The following is a 21,966-nucleotide window of genomic DNA, read 5'->3' as shown; positions in this document are numbered from 1 at the left end:
AACCCAGTGCTGCTCCTGCTGGGTGCAGATACCGAAGCTTGTCCTCATGCCACACTGAGAGTAGATGCTGGAAACGAGCCTTGAATCTGCTGCCACTGATGCATCAGCAAGCTGGATGGAGTTGTTCCCATTGCCAGAGTGACTCCTGCTTTGATGTATCACTAGTTACCAATTTAAAGTCTTGGTTAGGTGCATTTGATTGGTGGTGCCTAGCTCATGGTCAGCCCTCCAGCTGCAAGGGAAAGTGGTGAAACAAATATCTGTGATTGCTGGCCTCCGTAAAGGGAGATCAACTCTAATAGGGAGAGGGACTCCCCAAACATAGGAAGGGGGTTCAGATGCCAAGTGGCCAAAAAGTATGACAAACGTTCTTGACAGAACCCACGGACCCAATGGGAATCTTGACCATTTTAGAAAATGCCTGTGGGCTAGTATAGAATATGTGGCCACCATTAGGTAGATGAGACTGTCTGGGAGACCACACTTTACATGCTGAAATATTTTTAATTTTGGGGACATTTGGATTGTTTCTAGTAACAATAAGGCAGAATATTTGGAATAGAGATTATTCAAGAAAATTCACACCGTATGGAGGTAGGACAAAGAAACTTGGCACTTTCACTAAATATTCTCTATCCACAAGACCAGACAAAGCCAAGAAGAGCAGATGGGCTCTACACCGTCACAAAATGACAAGGCCTAATTAATTTAAGAGTTTCCTTGAAGCAAAGGACAGTGAGTCAATGTGGATGCACTTAACGTTTGTGCCGAGCCAAGGGGAGCAAGTGTTGTTCTGGAAATGAGCCACTGTGTAGTACTGCAGAGAAAGTAACACTCAGTGAGCAGGGGCTGGGCCCTAGCCTCAGCTCATGGCTCATTGTTTTCCTTCTCACTTTCAACTAAAGTAAATGAGCAAGTATGTGGTAGGTTTTTCTGTCTCCCTATCTCAGCAGAGTGACGGGTGGGCTGTTCTTTAAAAAGTGGTGCAAGGACAGAGCTACTGCCAGCAGGCTTGGCAGGAGCCAGCAGAGTGCAAGCTGGTCCCTAGAAGTGTTATTGAGAGGCCACTACTCACTGTCAAGGGGCTAAGCCATCCAGCAGTTCCCTGGGAGGTCAGGAACACGGGGGACCCTGCCTGATGAGACAGAGGAGCAGTTGCTGCACCCAGAGGGCCCACCTATGAGCGCTGTCAATGAAGAGTCAAACTCTGTAAAACATTTGAAGAGATTTATCCCAAGCCAAATATGATTTACCAATGGCCTGTGACACAGCCCTCAGGAGATCCTGAGAACATGCACCCAAGGTGGTCGGGCTACAACTTGGTTTTATACATTTTATGGAGACATAAGACATCCCTTGATATACATAAGATGTACATTTGATTTGATCTGGAAAGATGGGACAACTGGAAATGGGGGTGGGGAAAGTAGGCTTCCAGATCATAGGCAGATTCAGAGATATTCTGATTGTCAATTGGTTGAAACAGTTATTATCGGCCAAGTGCGGTGGTTCATGCCTGTAATCCCAGCACTTTGGAAGGCTGAGTAGGGTGGATCACCTGAGGTCAGGAGTTCGAGACCAGCCTGACCAACATGGTAAAACCTCGTCTCTACTAAATAAAAAACATTAGCTGGACATGGTGGTATACGCCCAGATACTCAGGAGGCTGAAGCAGGCGAATCTCTTGAACCTGGGAGGTAGAGGTTGCAGCGAGCTGAGATTGCGCCATTGTACTCCATCCTGGGCAACAAGAGCAAAACTCCGTCTCAAATAAAATAAAATAACATAAAATAAAATAAAATAGAAAAGTTATTATCAATGGAAAGGAATATCTGGGTTATGATAAGGGGTTATGGAGACCAAAGTTTTATCATGCAGATGAAGCCTCCAGGTAGCAGGCTTCGGAGAGAATAAATTATAAATGTTACTTATCAGAATTAAAGAGTTTGCTCTATCAGTAATTCCAAATGGGAGAAGGGTATAATGAGGTATGTCTGGCTCCCCCTTCCCATTAAGGCCTGAACTAGTTTTTCAGATTAACTTTGGAATGCCCTTGGCTGAGAGGAGGGTCTGTTCAGATGACTAGGGGGTATAGAATTTTATTTTTGATTTATAAAACTCCATTGAGAGGCTGGCAGGAGGGTCTGTGGGGTTGGCCTGAGAAGGAGCAAAGGGAAAGGCCCCTTACCTAGCTCCAGATGTGTGGAGTGCTCTATGTTCACTCTCTCTTTGATTCTCCACAGTAGCACTGGTGAGAGGTATTACTATCCCCATTTTACAGTCTGGGGAGCCCAATTCCCAATTCTCTTTACGTTCCTAACATAATATCTTGAGGGGAAAAGAAGTTGGTCACCATCTTTTTTTTAACATCTAGTAAAAAGCTGGAGCTAGTTGTCCTTTTAATATACTTTTTTCTAGAGAGAAATAATTATAATTCCCATCCCTCCCACTCACCAAATAAAACTTCTTCAGCAAAGAAACCTTAACTTACTATTTTTTGTGTGATTTTAAAAATAAACAATTAATTAAACTTTGGAATAATTGTAGATCTATAGAAAAGTTGCAAAGATGGGTGCAGATCCTGTCTACCTTTCTTTCATTCAGCTTCCCCTAATATTACCATCCAATGTAACCAATGGTACATTTGTCAAAACTAAGAAATTAGCATGGTATAACACTGTTAACTAAACTATGATCTAAACTATGGTCGTTTTTTAGATTTAAACAATTTATCCATTTATATCCTTTTTCGATGTTTTAGGATCCAATTTAGGATACCACATGGCTTTTGGGACACTTTGCATTTTAAGAGAACATTCAGATTGCCACTGGAGGGTTTGACTCAGGATGAAAAACGAGTTTTATTTATAATATTCTCTTGTTTTCTTTACCAAAGAGCTTTGAATACTAAGTGCTTTTTAAAGCTTTGTGATACCAATGGGCTCTTAGCTGCTTCATTGACATGTTAATGTTGAAGGTTGAAGGTTGAATTAATAATAAATAATTATAATAATTAATAATATTAATAATAATAATAAATTATTATTATTATTAATAAGGTTGAAAGGATTTGAAGACTTCGGAATCAAGGTGCTGCAAAAGTGCAAAACATTGTGGTCTTTGGAAATTTGGTATATCCAGGTCTATTTCTTTTCCCTAAGTTCCAAGTCTTAACAGGATGCTTTTCACACAGACTTCCTCTTTACATCTTCCTGTGGAGTCATATAAGTTTGGACTTGGACTCTTGCTTTGTGCTGAGGCCAAAAGAGAATTAAAACAGGTGAGGTGTGGTGTGATCTCATTTGTGCAATTGGTTTCTCTGAGTTACCCAATCCATTGTTCATAGCCCTGACTTTGCACTGGCAATATTCCAAGTCATGAAACGTCTTATTATATTTGTCTGGGCTTCTGCTTATTAAGTGGGCATCCTTGCTAACATAGTTTATATTCTCTTGAGAGGCATTTAAAAGTGAAATTATGGTTAGATAGTCTTGAGCCTATGGCAGGTCCCTCTTTTGTACTCTACTGACCTGGACTCTTGGTGCTTTGGGAAATCTGAAAAATTTCAGGAGCTAGGTGGCTGGGGGTCCCTGGTTATAAGGCACTGAGATCCCACAGAATAACTCTAATAAGAGTTATTTATGAGACTTCAAGAAATAGATATAGCATAATTCATAAGTGCTGGCTTGACTGATAATTTAACTCTCCACTCCCAACCATTATCAAAAGGTGTGAGCGTATTATAGAACCATACATAGCAATACCAAAATGTGGACATATTATTGAACCATACATATAAATCTATCCATCTGCCTTGTAGTCCACCTAACTCTTAGGGCTTACTTTTAGAATAGTGATACTTGCTAATGTTTGTTGAGCTTTTACTATGTGTTAGGTAGTCTACTATATTATTTACATGTTTTTATTTTGTATAATTTTTCATAACTCTGTGTGGTAGGTACCGTTATTATGTTCATGATTTGGATGAGGAAAATTAAATTAAAAACTTAATTTCATCCAAGGTCACATAAATAGGAAATAGGGAAGCCAGGACTTGAACACAGAACCCTCTAACAACTCCAAACCCAGTGTTCTCTTAACCACCTTGTCACACAGAACCAGGATATTTGGGTAGTTGGTAAATATACATACACTTTTCCAAACAATGACTCCCTATACCCCTTTTAAGCAAAGATTACCTAAGTTTCAAAAATCAATAATCTACATCATTAAAAAATTTTTTTTCTACATGCAGAACCCTGTGCTTGATAATCAAGGGCATAGAGAAATCAAAGAAAATTAACAAAATACTGGAAGAGAAAGATCCTGGGAGATCTAATTTCTCACCCCAGCTCATTCACTGATTGGTTTGGCCACATGATGCAACCTCTTTGAGCATTAGATGATTTATCTGAAAAATGAGCAGGTGGGATTAGATGAACAAAAAGGTCCCTGCCAGTTCTTTGATTCTGTGCCCCCAGCTTTGTGTCAGACATGGCCCAGGAAAAATGCCAGATGTCATTCCTGCCCTCAAGGATCATAAACCAAAACCTTCAAACACATGAAGCAATTAGAGAACAGTAGAGTCATAAATTGTCTACCATGTGCTATAAGCAATCACTGGATAAGTACTCACTTGAGCCTCTTATGTACTCAGCAGTTTTAGGGATAAAAGATACGTGTCATAATTTCTGCCATTAATCAGTGTACAAATTAGTTGGGAAAACAAGACCTAAGAATTTGGAACAATAGCTAATACAAGACATTAGATAATTAAATGCTAAATTGTGTCATGTAGTTATTGTGTGGTGATTGTAAAATGGTAACAACTGACGTTTACTACCTTACTTGTTTAGCAAGTGTGCAAAATTTAAGGAGCGTAAAAAACCGCCTCAGTAATCAAGATAAGTAATATTTTAATGCAATATTTTAAAAAATAAAAATATTTTTTAAAATGCAAAAATTTCATGCTGAACAAAATATCAAAATCTTAAAGAAAGATTGGATCGTTATTATGGAATTGTCCTTTCGTCTCAGGGCAGCACACGGCACTGTGTGCTGGAGACTATACCTTGCTGGTTTACATTCATTGTCTTATTTAATCCTCACAATGATTCTTGTGATTAGATTCTACTATTAGTTGATGAGGAAACTGAGGCTTGGAAAACTCAAATCTTAGAGGTTGTAAGTGGCAGGACTTGCATTCAGGTCTCTGGTTTTATAATTCATGCTTTTAAACACTGCTGTATGTGTTCTTACAAATGTACAGAGTTCACTCTCCTGGAAGGCCATCTCCAGTGCTGCTGAGCTGGGGGAGGTCTCTGCCCAGGGCAACCCTGTGGTCTTCCTGGAGGGGCACTCAGTGCAGCTGTGCTCCTTGCACCTGTTGCCTGCTGACTGGAACACTTAAAGAGCTCTTTTCCCCATCCAGAGCCTGAAATCACTGTTGGGGGATCCCCAGCCAACACCACAACACCAGGGTGCCCTTCACGTTCCAGGGTGTGCTTCACACTCATTTCATTCATCGAGAAGTAGGAAATCCAAGGTGAGGGTAATTGAAATGGTCCTTTCTGTCTGACCCCATGAAAAGAAGAGGCTCTGTGAGCGTTTACCAATATCTCCCAGCAAAGGAAACCATGCTGAATGCAGAACCTATCTTAGAAGTGTTTATCTTCTAAGGCCACATCTGCAACACTGAGCTCCATTTCCGGGCAGGAAATGAAACCACAGAGTACAAGTGAGGTCTTGATTTTCAAGTTACCACTTTGGGGCAGCAGTCAGTATTTTGGCAGCTGTACATCTAGCACACATTTGCCCAAGGTTGGGGGCAAAGGCACACCTTCTAGGCTCATGGAGCACTTCAGCTGAACTATACTGTTTGGGCCAAAAATCCACTCATGTAGAGTTGAGTTTCTTTTGCCCAAGACAATTGATTCTTGATACAGACGGAGCCTTGAGATAACTAGATATAAAGGGAAAAAGGAAAGAATGGCAAACTGTCAAAAAGGGAGCTGACTTTCAAGGTTACCTGGTTTTACAGAAGAGGAATTAGAAGCCCAGATAAATTATGTGACCTTGAGAAAGGTCACATAGCCACTTTGTGGTAGGTGTGGGACATAAAATTGAGTAGATGATATTTTGAAGTGGTAATTTAAACTCAACCACAGGGCCTAGGTTGACACCTAAAAAGCACTGTTTTTAAGAGCACAATGAATAATTTCACTCTTTTCTTTGATCTCGCATATCCCCTTCTCTCAGGTTCAGTGGGGAAACAACTGAGATCATCTAGTGATGTCTTCCACAGTGGAGGCCCATGCGTAACACGCTGGCTATTCCTGCAGCATACGTCAGGTAATCTGTAGTAGCACAAAACCCTAGGGTGTTTTGGGTCTCCCCACAAATTGTCATATACTGTCTTTATTTTTAATCTTGGAGGAAATTTTTCTATTTCTCCTTTGTGGAATAAACAACCTATGTCTTAGGTTTCACTGTGTACATAGCTGACTTACGTACTACTCGTAGCTCTATCATTTTATTAACAATTCCAAAATCTGTATTCCTTTAGGACATTGGGTTGCTTTTTTGGGTCATGGAGATGCACACACTGGGAAGTTGTATCCCTTTATCTTTCAGCCCCCTTCCTTCCCATCCCTTCCCATGGTCATCATAATTGTGAGTAGTCTGTCCCATAAGAATTTAAGAACCTGTGAAAAACAAGGTATCGATGACTGAGGGCCATTTAATGATCTATAACTGGTTACATTTCAGGTGTTAAAATTAACATGATAAGGTGAATCTGATGAGTGAATAGGTGAATCACAGAATAGGGAGGGAAAGGGTATGGTGCATACATCAACAAAATGGGAATAATTATTTGCTGTTGAGTGCACAAGTATATTAACATACGTTTATACTATACATGTTAGACAATATATACACATACATAATGTATGCTTTGTAAATGTCCCAATTTTTATGGCACTATCCACAGTTCCCCAATTTTACCCCATAATTTCAGCCTTTGCCAAGAGGTTCTCCCTGCATGGACTACCCTTTCCTTCTGTTGGCATGGCAAGTTTCTTATCTTTTAAGAAGGTCCAGCTCAATTGTTACTATGTTTGTGAAATATTTCTTAATCCTTCAGGTAAAACAGACCACTCTTTTCTTTGTGCCACCATGTGTCGTCATACATGCCTTCGGAACAGCTAATCACTCCCTGTTGTCAATTGTTTATTTATTGGACTATCTCTCTAATTGAGGGTAAGGATCATGATCTGTCCATCATGGTGTTCCAGAGCCTAGCATGGTACCAGAATCTTAATAACTACTTGTTAGGTAAACCCTGTCTTCAGGGCAATGATGTTCTAGGAAATGTTCTAGCAGGCTCTTTAGTCATGGGTGCATAGGGTAGTGCTTTCAGTGTCATTTGGAAAGAGGTGGTCACATGTCATGAATACACATGTCCCTCTATATTTGGAACACTTTTGCTTCTAATGCAGCAGTTTTTTCCAATAAGGTGCCAGTATTTTCGGTACTGTGCCTATAGGTGTTTATATAAACTTGTGGCTATAAAAGAAAACTTGATTTTTTAAAAAATGATTTTCCGTTTCCTTTACTTTTGCTTTAAAAAAAATCAAATACTTATTGAAGTGTAATCATTATCCTGTGCAGATTCCAAATTACTTTTTATCTCTTTCTATCTATGTGATTTTATGCTCTGACTACACATTTGTCAGTCAACAAGTATTTACTGAGAGCCCTGTGGGGTATCTAACATAACATTTTTTAAGCATATCGTACTTTTCTTAAGTATTTTCCTGGTGTTATAACTTTGGTTTCTAATACGGTTTAAATGAGAAAAATGTTTCATGTGAAGGTGTTTTGGAATTGATAACCCAGAGACTGGTGCCTTTGACAGGGAAAGGGACAGTTAAAATTTATTGGCCTACTATGTGCCAGGCATTATGCTTCACAATTTACATACATTATCTTATTTAATTCTCACACCCATCCCACAGGTTGATGCTCTAATATTACATTTTACAGCTAATTAAACAGATTCAGAGATGGCAGTTTCCTATAACTAGAAAGGACCACCCAGGGCTTGAATTCAGGTCCATCTGAAGCAAAGCTCACACTCTTTCCCACATATTATTTTCTTATTACATTGAACTAGCCAAATTTTATTAAAGGCAAATGTTTGGAATGATTACAGCTGAAAGTAGATTGTAAATTTGTCAAGGCTGGGACCGTGAATAAAACTAAAATGTGTCATTTGGTGATTTTAACATATGTTTGTGTCTCTTTTTCTCCTGGTATGTGAAAAATAGGACTCAAACTGGGATTTCTCTCTAAGCAGCATGATATGAAGATTTCACACACACCCCCCGCCCCACCTTCTATCAGTCCCAAAGAATAATCGGCAGGAACTAACCCCAAACTCAAAAGCTGTGCAGTGGTTCCAACCGTATATTCATTCTTTTTAGTTTGTACTTTTGCTTAAACAGGGCTCTTCCTTGTGGATTATGTGGTTTTTATTTGTCTTACTGTCTCTTTCTTTGTATGTGTGTGTATATGTATAAAAGGTCCTGGAATAAAGCAAAAAAATTATCAATACTGTATAATATATAAGGTATTGCATGGTCATTCATTTGTTAATTCATTTGTCAATCAATTTTGTGCACTTTGATGTGTCTAGAAAGTGCCTAAAAAATGCACACTACTCACCTGTGAGGAACTCTTAGGCAAGGATGCACAGAGCTGACTGCAAGATGATATATTAATTCCATATTAGTTATGTGAAAAAAGTCCAAGGGACTTCCAGAGAGTAAGAAATTAAATATATAGGAGGAAGGATGAGAAAAGGGGAGACCAAGGAAATCAACAGACTGAAAGAATCATTTAAGCTGGATATTCAGCCATTCCACAAATATTTATTAACTACCTGATATGTGCCAGGCAGTATTTAAAGTACTGGAAATGCAAAGATGGATAATACACAGATAGATAATAACCCCCAAGTCATTTGCAGATTTGAAGAGGAAGAAAGACACAGAAGCAACTGTTAGGTACCAAGATCAATGTACAGGTTACAGGGCAGAGTTAACATTATATTTCAGGTACATTATTGAAAAGTTTTCTTCTAAAGAATTTACAATTCTATATTAAAGTTTGAAAATACATACAAATTATGTTGATGGTCATTTAGATTGCTTCTGAATCTTAGATATTGTGAATAGTGCTACAACAAACATGAGTGGAGATATTTCTTCTATATACTGATTTCCTTTCTTTTGAGTGTATACCCAGTAATGAGATTGCTGGATCAAATGGTAGCTCAATTTTTAGTTTATTGAGGAACTTCCAAACTTTTCTCCATAGTGGTTGTACTAACTTAGATTCCCACCAACCGCATACAATAGTTCCCTTTTCTCCACATCCTCACTGGCATTTGTTATTGCCTGTCTTTTGGATATAAGCCATTTTATCGGGTGAGATGATATCTCATTGTAGTTTTAATTTCCAGTTCTCTGATGATCAATGATGTTGAGCACCTTTTTATATGCCTGTCTGCCATCTGTATGTCTTCTTTTGATATATGCCTATTCAAATCTTTTGCCCATTTTTAAATCTAATTATTAGATTTTCTTTTTCCCCTACAGGGTTGTTTGAGCTCCTTATGTATTCTGATTATTAGTCCCTTGTCAGATAGGTAGTTTGCAAATATTTTCTCCAATTCTGTGAGTTGTCTCTTTACTTTGTTGATTGTATCCTTTTCTGAGCAGAAGCTTTTTAACTTGGTGCCATCTCATTTGTTTATTTTTGCTTTAGTTGCCTGTGTTTATGGAGCATTGCTCAAGAGATTTTTGCCCAGATCAATATCCTGGAGATTTTCCCCAATATTTTATAGTAGTTTCATAGTTTGAGGTCATCAACTTAAGTCTTCAATCCATTTTGATTTGATTTTTGTATATGGTGAGAGAGAGGGGTCTAGTTTCAACTTCTGCATATGGATCATATGGATATCCAGTTTTCCCAGCACCATTTATTGAAGAGACTGCCTTTCCCCAGCATATATTCTTGGCTCCTTTGTTGAAAATAAGTTCACTGTAGGTGTGTGGATTTGTTTCTGGGTTCTCTATTCTGTTCCATTGGTCTATGTGTTGATTTTTATGTCAGTACCACACTGTTTTGGTTACTGTAGCTCTGTACCATAATTTTAAGTCAGGTAATGTGATTTGCACAGTTTTTTTTTTTTTTTTTTTTTTTGGCTTGGTATAATTTTGGCTATTCTGGGTCTTTTCTGGTTCCATATACATTTTCAGATTGTTTTTTCTATTTCTTTCTAGAATGTCTTTGGTATTTTGATAGGGATTGCATTGAATCTATAGATTGCTTTGGGTAGTATGAACATTTTAACAATATCGATTCTTCCAATCCATGAAGTGTCCTGTTCAATTTCTTTCATCAGTGTTTTATAGTTTTCATTATAGAGATCTTTCACTTGTTTGGTTAATTCCTAGGTTTTTAATTTTATGTGTGGTTTTTGTAAATGGGATTACTTTTTAAATTTATGTTTCACATTGTTCACTGTTGGCATATAGAAATGCTACTGATTTTTATATGTTGATTTTGTATCCTGGTTTTGCAAACTGAATTTATTTATCAGTTATAATAGTTTTCTTGTGGAGTCTAGGTTTTTCCAAATATAAGATCTTATTGTCTGCAAACAAGGATAATTTAACTTCTTACTTTTCAATTTGGGTAGCTGCTCCAAAATCTTTGTAGGATCATTCTAATATCTGTTTAATCTCAGCATTGGCATTTATTGATGATTGTCTTTCTTCAGTCAGTTTGAGATGTTCCTGGCTGTTGGTATGAGGAAAGATTTTCAATAGAAACCTGAACATTTTCATATCATGGTCTGAGACTCTATTTCATTTAAACTTTCTTGTTTTGTTGGCCTTTTTGGTACCACCGTACAGGGGACAGGGGTGAGAGTCACCACCTTATTATTGCAAAGTGAAGGTAAAGACCATGTTCTTTACTTTGTTCTCTGTTGACAACTGACACCTGAGGGGGCTGCTTCTCGTTACTGTGAGGTGAGGACTGGAGCTCTGGCTCCCCATGTCATCTCCATTGATTCTGCAGTAAAGGTGCTTTCTTTCACGGCTGGGTAGTCATGAAAGTTTGGATTCTTTATGTGGCCTCCACCAGCACCACCCCAAAGGAGAGGAAAAGAGCTTCTTGGTAACTTCTGGATGAGGGGATAGAAGTTCAGGCTTCCAATGTTGTCTCCATGGACACCATGGTGAGAGGTGGATTGGGAAGCTTGTTACTGGCAAGTGGAGATGAAAGTCTCAGCTGCCTATGTGACCTTCTCTGACACTACTCCAGCAGATGTGTTAGACACCTCATTACAGTCTCTCAATGGTAGAGAAATGGCTCCTACTTGGACTTTGCTGTCACAGGTAAGAGTGGGCCACAGGCTTTTGTTTGTTTGTTTATTTTCTGTGGTGTTTGGTGAGAGAGGAGTGGTTATTATGTAAAATTTTCCTGTCATGCTACACTGCTTCTTTTGTGGGGGTTTTTTTTTTTTTGGTCCATGCCTTTTGATGTTTCTGGGTTGTTGTTTTGTTTAGCTCCAAATCTGAGATATATGAGGCAAAAAGAAATCCAGAGAACTCACTGCTCTGTTATTCCTTGGGCTTTGGAGTCTTTAGCCAGTCTGCTTTCCTCACTATACTTTTCAGTATCTTCTTATCTTCATTTTATATGTAATTTCCAAGGTTTTTGGTTGTACTTAATGGGAGACGTAGATATGTCTACGTATGTCTATTCCATCTTCCTGGAAGTAGAAGTATTGAATGCAAATACTTTAAATAAAAATTTTGTATGAAGCTGAATTTTAACTTAACTTTAAACAATTTAATTATATATTTTAAGTGATTTATAGAAATAAAACAATTTATAGTTTTAGTATTCAAAATCTGTTTAGTTGACAATAAAAATATTGGTAGCATATAGATCACTCCTACATTCAAATTTAAGGGCAATATGATTTGTTTAATATTGCAAAATACACCTCAATTTTTACCTGTATCTGTTGCAAATACTGTGTTAATTTGTGAATATTTCTGGAACCTCAAATTAGAATATAAAGAGAAGGAAGAAAATAGACATCTGGCACTATTAGGAAACAATGATTTGCCATACAAGAAGTATTGCATTTAAGCTGAAAGGAAGAATTTGACAAGTTAATCTGTTTTTTACACCTAAGTGCTTCTGCTGCTCAAACTGTCCCTATGGTTCACCGCAGGACAAACCCCACAAACCTTCATGGCATTCAGATGCAGCTGCCTTCTGTTTCAAGGATATGGGCAAGAGATGCGAAATGTTTCCCTGAGGCCCAAAGAATCCTAGAAACAAGAGTGAATGTTTAGGGTTGTGGGTTGCTCTGCATCAGCGCCGAGCACCAGACCCCAAGTGACAGAGGTGTTCATATTATCTTCAATAAGTGTATGTGTGTATAATGTGAGAAATGGGAGACCCTCTAACACATAGGTCTGGGGCAGGGACCCTCTTGTCCAGAACATAAAGGTAATGCTGTATCCCACTGGGCAAGTTTGGTTAAGACTTTTAAGCTACTTACCATTTAAGGGCCTTCTTTCTCATCTATTTTCTTGTAATGTGGTGTAAGACTATCAACAGTGTAAATGAGGCAAAACTAACCATTTCCACATTCAACTGAGAATTAATATTAGGTAAACACAGGTCAGGAGATGGTGAGAGTTCTTTCTCTGTAGTTTATGATACAGTTTTAATGGCACTGTACCACTGTGTCTCTGTGTAGAGAAACCATGTGGACAGAAAGGAATATTTCTCCCCCCAGTTCATTGGGAAAGAGCTTAATATTTTTTAACGGTCAATTTTTTAAAGCTAGATTCAAGCGCATGATATGATAATTAAAAGTACATCAAGCCACCCAGAATAGTAGCAGTTGTGTGTTTGGCTAGATGACAGGATAATTGCCAGCCCTTATCTCCAGTTTTCAGACTTAAATCTCCCTCCCATTTAGTTTTAATTGGCTCTAGGCTTCCATCTATCCTTACCTTTGTGTCGATTGTTTTATATGAGCGAAGCCCATCTCCAATGGATACAATAAATCTTTGTATCTGGTTCATCTTTGTTTTTATGGTTAATATTTTAAAGTTATAAAACCAGACTCTTCAGAGTGTGAAATACAGGAGTAAGTCTCTGCATTCCAGAATTACTCTGTCAATGTCTGAGAAAAGGCATTAGCTCTTGGGCATTAGCTTATTGAATTACATTTTTTAAAAGATCTGTCTTAACATTTTTGTAATATTTTTGTTTTCTCTGCCTTTAACTCCTGTTGATTTTTCACAACTTCCATAGCAGGTATTTTTGAAAATTTAGATCTTTTCATAATGATTTCTTCTTTTTCCCAGATTGCCAATTAAAGAGTGACCTGGTTTAAGGCTACATTACCACCTTAGGCTGTAATGTTCACGCAGAGCTTGACACAGTCCTGCTCACTGGCTATCAATAGTGGATAAAGCCTTTTTAGGGTGGAGAGGGGATTGGAGATGCCTATAAATATCTTATTAGGTTGCAGATGCTTGTAAATATCTTATTAAAGTTACAAGCCCTGTCCTTAAAAAAATGCACTTAAATGCCTACAGTTTTAGGAGAGTCACAGACATCTTGAAGTTGTGCCTAGCTTCCTTAGGGTTTCCATGACCCCAGGTTAAGACCACTTGGTGGCAGAAACATTTGCAGCAGTTATAACATAGTAATGTCTTGGATTACTTACAGGATGCAGTGTGCTGATGCTGTTTGGGCAGGTAGATTGAGGTAGAAACTTCACTTGATTAGCCATGAATGTAATTAGAGGTTCAGTGCCTAAAGGATAGTAGGGCAGAGAATGCTACAAATCAGAAAGTGGGCTTATAAATGAAATGAAAGACTCCTTCTCTGCTTTCTAATGAATTAGAATTAAAGTCGTCATTGTATTGGCGAAATAAAGAAAAAGAATCAACATTGAAAGCAGCTGTCTTTGAAAGCTGATGCTTCTAAAGGAGCCAAAGGATTTTGGTTCCATTGCACACCTAGATGGGCTTCAGATATGCAAGGCAGGGGAGAGAACTACCATGCTCTCAGCCAGAAGTAGGAAGAATTCTCAGGGGAGACAGGGATAGAGGAGCTGTGGTGTTGCACATTAAGGCATGGCCAGCGAGAAATCCCCGGAGAATGTTCAAGAAATGGAACACCTAGTATCAGATGTTAGGTTGTTTGCTGTGTGGTGAGAAAATGTAACCCATCCCTCATGACCTACAAACCATCAATAAAAATTCTGCTAACGTGCAACGCTTGTAAAAATGATTGCTTTTAGGTGAGAGGATAGGGTTGGATGAAGAAGGTGCAGAATTATGGAGAACAGAGAATAAGAATTCAGCAAGGGCAGGAAATTGGGGCCAGAGGTGAGAGGAGAATATAAGCTCCCTTGCAATTTGCAGAACTCTCAAGGGAGGCATTAGATTTTTCCCTTGGACATAATATAGGGGTTTGAGCCAATCAGATGTATATTTTAAAGAGCATAGCGACCTGCACTGACCTCTGAGTAACATTTGTCTAAAGCTTTTACCTTTCTAGAGCACCTTTATACTCAGTCCCATTGTTCTCCTTTGTGTGCGAGTCCTTGTGGGGCTGGCAGAGGCCTGCCTTCTTAGTCTTGTGAGGTGGCACCTGCCCCAGGAGGCAGTGACTGAGAGAGAATGCAAGAGTGCTTTTAGAACGTGTGGGGAGAGACAAGATTAATGCCGCTCTGAGAGGCAAATAAAAACGTTGGTGGGGTCTGAAAATTTGAAAAGCATTTCAAAGCTTTATTAAAAGGTGCCTAGTTTCATCATATCTAATTCCCAGGTGTGACAGCCCTGGCGCCCAAAGATGATGCTTTAGTTTTTTTCTGGGAGGAAATGTCCTGTAAGAATATGCTGACCTGATCTGACCCCTGGTCTCTCCCAGAAATGTAAAGCCCTGACTTTTGAGGGGCAAGAAGCAAGGTCTTGTCAGGTCGTGAGGTAAAGTAGAAGTGGGGTGGAGCGTGATCATTCCTTTCTTCTTTCAATTGTTGGCTGACAGGGCTAGGCCCTAGGACAAATTTGGTATGCTGACTTGCGCTGTCTCAAGTGAAAATAGATTAAGTACACCTCATCTCCCTTGCTTATTAGTGTGCCTTATACATGCTTTGACTCTGCACAGGAATTCCTTCCTGGGGAAATCTTTAGTGCTTTTTGAATGGTCTCTGGAAGAGGGAGGGAGGAAGGGGGACGCTGATGCAGAGCCATAAAAGGTGGAAGTACAGGGCCAGAAGATAAGTTAACTTATGACAATTAAGAATGCTGACCTGTTTCTTTGGTCGCATGACCTGCATTCTCAGCCCTTTTCTACAAGAATCTAATATAAAATGGTTTCTAGAGACCTGGAGTGTCCCCCTTCAGAGTGGGTGAAGACATGGGCTGTGACTACACTAAGTCTTATATTGCATCAGGGATGCTTGCAGGGTTGGAGGGGGACATGGAAGTGTTGGGGAGGGGAAATGGCATCCCCTGTTGGTTGGCAGTGATGACTCAGCACTGATGCATGCAGTAGGACATCATGAGTCCGTTGCACCTGCAATGATCCACTTGACAAGTATTTACTGGGGGCAGGTAATATGCCAGGGATTGGGGATACAGAAATGAAAGTGGAGCTTATGACAATTTCTATTCCAGGTGGTGGATTACAAATTGGGGAAAAGGCTTACAAGACCCTATCTGACTTGAACCCTGTTACTTCTCCACTCCAACTCCCCGTATTTTATCCTGTGTTCCCTCTGACAGCCCCAGACACACTGGCCTCTTTGCTGTTCTTATAACACCCAGGCACACTCCCACTTCAGGGTCTTTGCGCTGGCTGTTACTTCTGTCTAGGTCGTTCATCTCCCTCACCTCTTTCAGTGTTTACTCAACTGTCTGATCTCCCTATTAAAAGTGTGACTGGTTCCCTTGCCGATACTGCTGATCTCTCTTATTTTGTTCTACATTTTCTTTCTAAAGCATTTATCTCCTACCATACCATGCAGTTGATTTATTTATTTATTTTTTATTTTTTTTATGGTAGTTCAATTTATTTTATTTTATTTTATTTTAATTTATTTATTATTATTATACTTTAAGTTGTAGGGTACATGTGCATAACGTGCAGGTTTGTTACATATGTATACTTGTGCCATGTTGGTGTGCTGCACCCATCAACTCGTCATTTACATCAGGTATAACTCCCAATGCAATCCCTCCCCCCTCCCCCCTCCCCATCATAGGCCCCGGTGTGTGATGTTCCCCTTCCCGAGTCCAAGTGATCTCATTGTTCAGTTCCCACCTATGAGTGAGAACATGCGGTGTTTGGTTTTCTGTTCTTGTGATAGTTTGCTAAGAATGATGGTTTCCAGCTGCATCCATGTCCCTATAAAGGACACAAACTCATCCTTTTTTATGGCTGCATAGTATTCCATGGTGTATATGTGCCACATTTTCTTAATCCAATCTGTCACTGATGGACATTTGGGTTGATTCCAAGTCTTTGCTATTGTGAATAGTGCCGCAATAAACATACGTGTGCATGTGTCTTTATAGCAGCATGATTTATAATCCTTTGGGTATATACCCAGTAATGGGATGGCTGGGTCATATGGTACATCAAGTTCTAGATCCTTGAGGAATCGCCATACTGTTTTCCATAATGGTTGAACTAGTTTACAATCCCACCAACAGTGTAAAAGTGTTCCTATTTCTCCACATCCTCTCCAGCACCTGTTGTTTCCTGACTTTTGAATGATCGCCATTCTAACTGGTGTGAGATGGTATCTCATTGTGGTTTTGATTTGCATTTCTCTGATGGCCAGTGATGATGAGCATTTTTTCATGTGTCTGTTGGCTGTATGAATGTCTTCTTTTGAGAAATGTCTGTTCATATCCTTTGCCCACTTTTTGATGGGGTTGTTTGTTTTTTTCTCATAAATTTGTTTGAGTTCTTTGTAGGTTCTGGATATTAGCCCTTTGTCAGATGAGTAGATTGCAAAAATTTTCTCCCATTCTGTAGGTTGCCTGTTCACTCTGATGGTAGTTTCTTTTGCTGTGCAGAAGCTCTTTAGTTTAATGAGATCCCATTTGTCAATTTTGGCTTTTGCTGCTGTTGCTTTTGGTGTTTTAGACATGAAGTCTTTGCCCATGCCTATGTCCTGAATGGTACTACCTAGGTTTTCCTCTAGGATTTTTATGGTATTAGGTCTAACATTTAAGTCTCGAATCCATCTTGAATTAATTTTCGTATAAGGAGTAAGGAAGGGATCCAGTTTCAGCTTTCTACTTATGGCTAGCCAATTTTCCCAGCACCATTTATTAAATAGGGAATCCTTTCCCCATTTCTTGTTTCTCTCAGGTTTGTCAGAGATCAGATGGCTGTAGATGTGTGGTATTATTTCTGAGGACTCTGTTCTGTTCCATTGGTCTATATCTCTGTTTTGGTACCAGTACCATGCTGTTTTGGTTACTGTAGCCTTGTAGTATAGTTTGAAGTCAGGTAGCGTGATGCCTCCAGCTTTGTTCTTTTGACTTAGGATTGTCTTGGAGATGCGGGCTCTTTTTTGGTTCCATATGAACTTTAAAGCAGTTTTTTCCAATTCTGTGAAGAAGCTCATTAGTAGCTTGATGGGGATGGCATTGAATCTATAAATTACCTTGGGCAGTATGGCCATTTTCACGATATTGATTCTTCCTATCCATGAGCATGGTATGTTCTTCCATTTGTTTGTGTCCTCTTTTATTTCACTGAGCAGTGGTTTGTAGTTCTCCTTGAAGAGGTCCTTTACATCCCTTGTAAGTTGGATTCCTAGGTATTTTATTCTCTTTGAAGCAATTGTGAATGGAAGTTCATTCCTGATTTGGCTCTCTGTTTGTCTGTTACTGGTGTATAAGAATGCTTGTGATTTTTGCACATTAATTTTCTATCCTGAGACTTTGCTGAAGTTGCTTATCAGCTTAAGGAGATTTTGGGCTGAGACAATGGGGTTTTCTAAATATACAATCATGTCATCTGCAAAGAGGGACAATTTGACTTCTTCTTTTCCTAACTGAATCCCCTTGATTTCTTTCTCTTGCCTGATTGCCCTAGCCAGAACTTCCAACACTATGTTGAATAGGAGTGGTGAGAGAGGGCATCCCTGTCTTGTGCCAGTTTTCAAAGGGAATTTTTCCAGTTTTTGCCCATTCAGTATGATATTGGCTGTGGGTTTGTCATAAATAGCTCTTATTATTTTGAGGTACGTTCCATCAATACCGAATTTATTGAGCGCTTTTAGCATGAAGGGCTGTTGAATTTTGTCAAAAGCCTTTTCTGCATCTATTGAGATAATCATGTGGTTCTTGTCTTTGGTTCTGTTTATATGCTGGATTATGTTTATTGATTTGCGAATGTTGAACCAGCCTTGCATCCCAGGGATGAAGCCCACTTGATCATGGTGGATAAGCTTTTTGATGTGTTGCTGAATCCGGTTTGCCAGTATTTTATTGAGGATTTTTGCATCGATGTTCATCAGGGATATTGGTCTAAAATTCTCTTTTTTTGTTGTGTCTCTGCCAGGCTTTGGTATCAGGATGATGTTGGCCTCATAAAATGAGTTAGGGAGGATTCCCTCTCTTTCTATTGATTGGAATAGTTTCAGAAGGAATGGTACCAACTCCTCCTTGTACCTCTGGTAGAATTCAGCTGTGAATCCATCTGGTCCTGGACTTTTTTTGGTTGGTAGGCTATTAATTATTGCCTCAATTTCAGAGCCTGCTATTGGTCTATTCAGGGATTCAACTTCTTCCTGGTTTAGTCTTGGAAGTGTGTAAGTGTCCAGGAAATTATCCATTTCTTCTAGATTTTCCAGTTTATTTGCGTAGAGGTGTTTATAGTATTCTCTGATGGTAGTTTGTATTTCTGTGGGGTCGGTGGTGATATCCCCTTTATCATTTTTAATTGCGTCGATTTGATTCTTCTCTCTTTTCTTCTTTATTAGTCTTGCTAGTGGTCTGTCAATTTTGTTGATCTTTTCAAAAAACCAGCTCCTGGATTCATTGATTTTTTGGAGGGTTTTTTGTGTCTCTATCTCCTTCAGTTCTGCTCTGATCTTAGTTATTTCTTGCCTTCTGCTAGCTTTCGAATGTGTTTGCTCTTGCTTCTCTAGTTCTTTTAATTGCGATGTTAGAGTGTCCATTTTAGATCTTTCCTGCTTTCTCTTGTGGGCATTTAGTGCTATAAATTTCCCTCTACACACTACTTTAAATGTGTCCCAGAGATTCTGGTATGTTGTATCTTTGTTCTCATTGGTTTCAAAGAACATCTTTATTTCTGCCTTCATTTCGTTATGTACCCAGTAGTCATTCAGGAGCAGGTTGTTCAGTTTCCATGTAGTTGAGCGGTTTTGATTGAGTTTCTTAGTCCTGAGTTCTAGTTTGATTGCACTGTGGTCTGAGAGACAGTTTGTTATAATTGCTGTTCTTGTACATTTGCTGAGGAGTGCTTTACTTCCAATTACGTGGTCAATTTTGGAGTAAGTACGATGTGGTGCTGAGAAGAATGTATATTCTGTTGATTTGGGGTGGAGAGTTCTATAGATGTCTATTAGGTCTACTTGCTGCAGAGATGAGTTCAATTCCTGGATATCCTTGTTAACTTTCTGTCTCGTTGATCTGTCTAATGTTGACAGTGGAGTGTTGAAGTCTCCCATTATTATTGTATGGGAGTCTAAGTCTCTTTGTAAGTCTCTAAGGACTTGCTTTATGAATCTGGGTGCTCCTGTATTGGGTGCATATATATTTAGGATAGTTAGCTCTTCCAGTTGAATTGATCCCTTTACCATTATGTAATGGCCTTCTTTGTCTCTTTTGATCTTTGATGGTTTAAAGTCTGTTTTATCAGAGACTAGTATTGCAACCCCGGCTTTTTTTTGTTCTCCATTTGCTTGGTAAATCTTCCTCCATCCCTTTATTTTGAGCCTATGTATGTCTCTGCATGTGAGATGGGTCTCCTGAATACAGCAGACTGATGGGTCTTGACTCTTTATCCAGTTTGCCAGTCTGTGTCTTTTAATTGGAGCATTTAGTCCATTTACATTTAAGGTTAATATTGTTATGTGTGAACTTGATCCTGCCATTATGATATTAACTGGTTATTTTGCTCGTTAGTTGATGCAGTTTCTTCCTAGCCTTGATGGTCTTTACATTTTGGCATGTTTTTGCAATGGCTGATACCGGTTGTTCCTTTCCATGTTTAGTGCTTCCTTCAGGGTCTCTTGTAAGGCAGGCCTAGTGGTGACAAAATCTCTAAGCATTTGCTTATCTGTAAAGGATTTTATTTCTCCTTCACTTATGAAACTTAGTTTGGCTGGATATAAAATTCTGGGTTTAAAATTCTTTTCTTTAAGAATGTTGAATATTGGCCCCCACTCTCTTCTGGCTTGCAGAGTTTCTGCCAAGAGATCTGCTGTTAGTCTGATGGGCTTCCCTTTGTGGGTAACCCGACCTTTCTCTCTGGCTGCCCTTAAGACTTTTTCCTTCATTTCAACTTTGGTGAATCTGGCAATTATGTGTCTTGGAGTTGCTCTTCTCGAGGAGTATCTTTGTGGCGTTCTCTGTATTTCCTGGATTTGAATGTTGGCCTGCCCTACTAGGTTGGGGAAGTTCTCCTGGATGATATCCTGAAGAGTGTTTTCCAACTTGGTTCCATTTTCCCCCTCACTTTCAGGCACCCCAATCAGACGTAGATTTGGTCTTTTTACATAATCCCATACTTCTTGCAGGCTTTGTTCATTTCTTTTTCTTCTTTTTTCTTTTGGTTTCTCTTCTCGCTTCATTTCATTCATTTGATCCTCAATCGCTGACATTCTTTCTTCCAGTTGATCGAGTCGGTTACTGAAGCTTGTGCATTTGTCATGTATTTCTCGTGTCATGGTTTTCATCTCTTTCATTTCGTTTATGACCTTCTCTGCATTAATTACTCTAGCCATCAATTCTTCCACTTTTTTTTCAAGATTTTTAGTTTCTTTGCGCTGGGTACGTAATTCCTCCTTTAGCTCTGAGAAATTTGATGGACTGAAGCCTTCTTCTCTCATCTCGTCGAAGTCATTCTCCGTCCAGCTTTGATCCGTTGCTGGCGATGAACTGCGCTCCTTTGCCGGGGGAGATGCGCTCTTATTTTTTGAATTTCCAGCTTTTCTGCCCTGCTTTTTCCCCATCTTTGTGGTTTTATCTGCCTCCGGTCTTTGATGATGGTGATGTACTGATGGGGTTTTGGTGTAGGTGTCCTTCCTGTTTGATAGTTTTCCTTCTAACAGTCAGGACCCTTAGCTGTAGGTCTGTTGGAGATTGCTTGAGGTCCACTCCAGACCCTGTTTGCCTGGGTATCAGCAGCAGAGGCTGCAGAAGATAGAATATTTCTGAACAGCGAGTGTACCTGTCTGATTCTTGCTTTGGAAGCTTCCTCTCAGGTGTGTACTCCACCCTGTGAGGTGTGGGGTGTCAGACTGCCCCTAGTGGGGGATGTCTCCCAGTTAGGCTACTCAGGGGTCAGGGACCCACTTGAGCAGGGAGTCTGTCCCTTCTCAGATCTCAACCTCCGTGTTGGGAGATCCACTGCTCTCTTCAAAGCTGTCAGACAGAGTCGTTTGCGTCTGCAGAGGTTTCTGCTGCGTTTGTTATTGTTTACTGTGCCCTGTCCCGAGAGGTGGAGTCTACAGAGACAGGCAGGTTTCCTTGAGCTGCTGTGAGCTCCACCCAGTTCGAGCTTCCCAGCAGCTTTGTTTACCTACTTAAGCCTCAGCAATGGCGGGCGCCCCTCCCCCAGTCTCGCTGCTGCCTTGCCGGT

The sequence above is a fragment of the Chlorocebus sabaeus genome, chromosome 25, assembly GCF_047675955.1.
Source record: "Chlorocebus sabaeus isolate Y175 chromosome 25, mChlSab1.0.hap1, whole genome shotgun sequence".
Taxonomy (NCBI): domain Eukaryota; kingdom Metazoa; phylum Chordata; class Mammalia; order Primates; family Cercopithecidae; genus Chlorocebus; species Chlorocebus sabaeus.
Note: the sequence above shows the minus strand (reverse complement) of the source record.